Source organism: Mus caroli, chromosome 4 (assembly GCF_900094665.2).
Source record: "Mus caroli chromosome 4, CAROLI_EIJ_v1.1, whole genome shotgun sequence".
Taxonomy (NCBI): domain Eukaryota; kingdom Metazoa; phylum Chordata; class Mammalia; order Rodentia; family Muridae; genus Mus; species Mus caroli.
This window is the reverse complement of record NC_034573.1, coordinates 75,751,538-75,756,297: the sequence shown is the minus strand read 5'-3', so window position 1 is coordinate 75,756,297 and position 4,760 is coordinate 75,751,538.

Here is a 4,760-nt window from a genome sequence, read left to right as displayed (position 1 = left end):
CCTCTCCCTCTCCCCTGCATTTCTATAATAAAGCTCTTAAACCATAGAGAGTCTCTGCTCCATCGAGGTCTGCTGCGCACTCTGGTCAGTGTTGGGACTCTCCTGCAACCCTGGGGCTTTAGCAAGGTAGCTGGGGGGGGTGTCCCGGGTTGGGGGCTGCCCCTTTCTCCCCCCCCCCCCGCCCCCGGTGCCCTCTGGGTCAGGCATGCTCCCGGGGCCGAGTGGAAAAGCAGTCTGCCGGCATCTGCCTGCCAAAGTACAGGAACTCTGGCCGGATGTGGTGTATTTTTCCTCCCCCACTTTGCCCCAGGGCCCCCCTTTATTTTGTTCCCAACAATACCTGTATGGCCAAATACCCCCCTTCCAAGCACAATCAGCATTCCAAGTTCAAATCAGTGTGAACTAGTATTGTATTTTAAAATTGGTACAAATGGAATCATTCAATAGATTCATTTTTGTCTGTCTTCTTTGGTTCAGTGAGATGCTTTTTAAACTTAGTGCATCAGTTCGGAAGCCTGTATGCTATATGTCCGTGTAGCATTGTGCTGTACAACTCTACTGCAATTGGCTTGCCCTTCCTCCTGATAATGGGATCTGTTCAGTTTCTATTAGGGCTATAATGAGTATGTTAGAGCTATCTGAGGGCTGTTTTTGTACACATCTTTTCTGTGGCTGAATATGTACTTCAATTCTCTTGGTTGTGTATCTAGGAGTGGAATTGCTGTTTATAGAGTAAGTGCAACTAGAGAAGCGAACGAATGTGGAAAATCAACATTGTGAATGAAGTGGAAAATATGCCACTTAACGACTTGGATAAATATTTTAATTGTTCTGAACCTTAGGTAGATAATGCATACCTTGCACATATGATGAATAACATGTATAAAGAGAAGGAACACAAAGGATATAAAGATCATAGCATAGAAAGAGGGTAGGATCCGGGAGGCAGAAACTCATTTACTGCACAGAAGCTTTGGTGGTAGAGATGAGAAGACAGCGATAGAATCTCCAAACGCACTACTGGGCAGACCTGTTCAGTTCTCTTTCATCTTTGAAAGGAAGTCCAAAAATGACCACGAGGGCCTCCTTTTTACCTTGTCTAGACTTGTGGTTCTCAACAGGATTTTAGATCCCACCCCTGAGATTTTGACTTAACTTTGTAAGGTGGGTCAGGGTATCTATTTTCTCTGATCTTTCCCATGGTGTTAACTGAGAGCCACCGCCCAGCAGAAGGGCTAGTTTACAGCTCGCCCCACAGATATCGCCACCTGCCAGTGTTCCAAGGGGGTGAGTCTGCTAAGGGGCCTCTTGACCCTTCGCTGTGCTGATCATCCCATCAGCTGCACCTCAGACTCTGACGATGTTGTGTTTTCTCAGCTCCTCTCTCTCCCTCCCGCTTGTCTCCTAAATCCTTGTCTGGTCGCTTAGTGAGGTGTCTACGCTGCCAAACTGTACCGATTTCAGCACACAGAGTCAGGTCGTTTCAGCCGTCACCTTATTAGTCTTTTCTCCTTTGTTTTTACCCTTTTCATGTAAAATAAATACAAATGTGGCAAAATCCCCCAGCCTCTGGCAGCTGGTACCGGCATTCTTGGCTGATCTTACCTTCAAGATGTGGCTCATACTGGCAGACTGTTGAAAGTTGTGACTTAAGGATCATCTGGCTTTTCTTTACCGTCTCTTTCTCCAATTTTATCTTCCCTATTAGCTACCAGTGTAAAATATGTAGATGGAGAGGGGAAGTTTGAAGAGGCATATATAATGAATGACTCAAGATGGCAACAGTCATTTTCGTATGTGCGGTTCTCCCTTTACACAGCCCATGTGCTTTCTCAGCCTAGTCATCCCTACAAGAACAACCCTGGTTACCTTGCTTTTAACATCTGTTGCCTATATGTTAGAGGAGCATGGTCAAACCTATAGAAAAAAAATGGGCAAAATGTAAAAGAAAAAAAAAAGGCCACTGGGCATATAGAATTGTTCGATTTTGTTTATTAGAAAAATGCAAATAAATGCCTAATAATGTCAAAAAGCAATTCAAAAGCTTGGGAACATGCCTGCCCAGAGAGGCAGAGGAGTAACAAGCTGGCTCCACATAGCTAACGAAAGCATAAAGTGGCACACTGTACAGATGGAGTTGGGAGATGCCCAGACACACTACAGATGTGTTCATAGTTTAAGCAATAACCCACTGCAAGAAGTTTAAAGATTCGTCTCAGCAGTGAGAAGACATGTGTGCACGAGGTTATTCATTGTGGCATTATTCACAAGAATGAAATATTGGAAGTATTCAAACATCATAAGCCATGGAACATGGACTCACATCATTCATTGTCTCAATATGGAAAGTATCAAAATGAGTGATGTTCCTCTGAGTTTATTCTTCTGGAGAGTTTTGACTTTTGGTATCATGATAGAATTTTTATTTAGTTCTAAAAAATTTTAAATCAACAAAGATGTGGGAAAGGCAAGGGCCAAGAGGGATAGTTTTGTTTGGAGTTGGGCTGCTTTTGGAGACATTGGTGTAGATAATACCTGTATACCACTACACACACTGTATGTATACTTATTCATAATATATAAGCAGATACATAGACATACATGTACATTATATATATGGATATGTCTTCATACAAATATGTGAATAGGTGCACCCACTGCTTTTTAAAAATAATTTATTCACTTTACATCCCAATCACACTCTACCCTCTCTCCTCTCCTCCCAGTCCCACCATTACAAATCCCTTTCCCCATCTCCCCAGAGAAAAGAAAGTCCTCCTACCATCCTACCCTGGGGCATCTAGTTGGAGCAGGACTAAGCACATTCTCTCCCACCGAGGACCAACCATGCAGTCCAATTAGTGGAAGGGGATCCAGTGGCAGGCAACAGAGTAAGAGACAGCACCCCCTCCCAACTCCAGTTGTTGGGGGACCCACATGAAGACCAAGCTGCACATCTGCCACAAACATGCAGGGGCCCTAGGTCCAGCCCCTACACACTTCCTTGTTGATGGTTCAGTCTCTGTTCCCATGGGCCCAGGTTCATTTACTCTGCAGGTCTCCCTGTGGTGTTCTTAACCCCTCTTTCTCACCCAATTCTCTTTTCCACTCTTCCACAAGACTCCCCTGACCTCTGCCAGCTTTGGGGAAGATAAAGCCAATATGGTCCTGGAACATCTTCACTCAAAATAATGAGGTCACACTTATAGAGAATGGCAGCCAATGTTAGGGCTCTCCAGATATAGAGGCTCAGGAGGATGGATGGAAACCTATGAAGTGTGGAGGATACAGGAGTCATTTGTGGTGCGCCCATGTCAGTTTTCTATAGGAAACTATTTCAAAACAGTCTCTATAGTCTTAAAATATATATAACCTTACTCAGAGTACTGCTGTTAAGACTTGAGGAAATCATCTTTTAAAAAGGGTTAGTACCGAGCTCTATACAGAAGGGATGATTTAATTGGTAGCCACCAATAACACTGATATTAATAGAAACATGTTAATAGTTGGTTAGTATGTTAATTGATATCAACATAAATATATTAATATAAATATAGACATCAATTTTAATATCTGTCATACACAATATAGGTCTATGCTGATAATATCAATAGCGTTGATATATTAAACCATGATATAAATATCTGTCACAAGCTATTTTTAAAAAACATATTATTTAATTTTTTATTGTTTAAGAACTTCATACGTGCATACAATATATTTTGATCCAATCCACCCTGTCTTAGTTAGGTTTGCTATAGCTGCAATGAAACACCCTAACCCAAGTAACCAGGGGAGGGAAGGGTTTATTTGGCTTACATTTCCACATTACTGTTCATCACTGAAGGAAGTCAGGACAGGACCTCAAACAGGGAAGGAACCTGGAGGCATGGAAGATGCTGCTTCCTGGGTTGTTCCCTATGGTTTGCTCACCCTGTTTTCTTATAGAACCCAAGACCAACAGCCTAGGGATGGCACCACCCACAGTGGGCTGGGCCTCCCCCTATCAATCACTAATTAAGAAAATGCTGTACAGACTTGCCTAAAACCTGATCTTATGGAGGGGTTTTCTTAATTGAGGTTCGGTTCTCTTAGATGATTTTAGCCGGTGTTAAGTTGACATAAAACTATCCAGCACAACCCTGTATCTCCCCTAGTTCTTCTATCCTTTACTAGCATTGCCCATGTGTGCATGAGTGTAGACCATCTACTAGAGCATGGAAAACCTCTTAGGGGCCACATCCCTGAAGAAAACTGACTGTCCCTACTCCACAACCGTCAGTTGCCAATAGCTCCTCAGGTAGGGGTGGGACTACACGAGGCCCTCCACATTCATGCTATTAATTTGGCTGGCTTGGTATTGTATATGAAGTCACATCTGCTGTGAGTTTGTGAGAGCGAGGGCCATGTCATGTCTAGCACATACTGTTTTGCTATAGTCCTCCACTACCTCAGTCTCTTATAATATTTCTGCTTTTTCTTCCACCATGATCCCTGAGGCCCGGGGGGGGGGGGGAAGAAATAAGATATAGATGACCCATTTAAGGCATCTCTTACTCTCTGCACTTTGAAAGGTTGTCATAATCTCTATTAACCATCATCTACTATAAAATGAAACTTTCTGATGAAAGTTGAAAATGCACTAATCTACAAGGAAAATGTAAAAGGCAAAAAGATCCTAACTCAAAACATCCAAGAAATACAGGACACAATGAGAAGACCAAACCTACGGATAATAGGAGTGGATGAGAATGAAGATT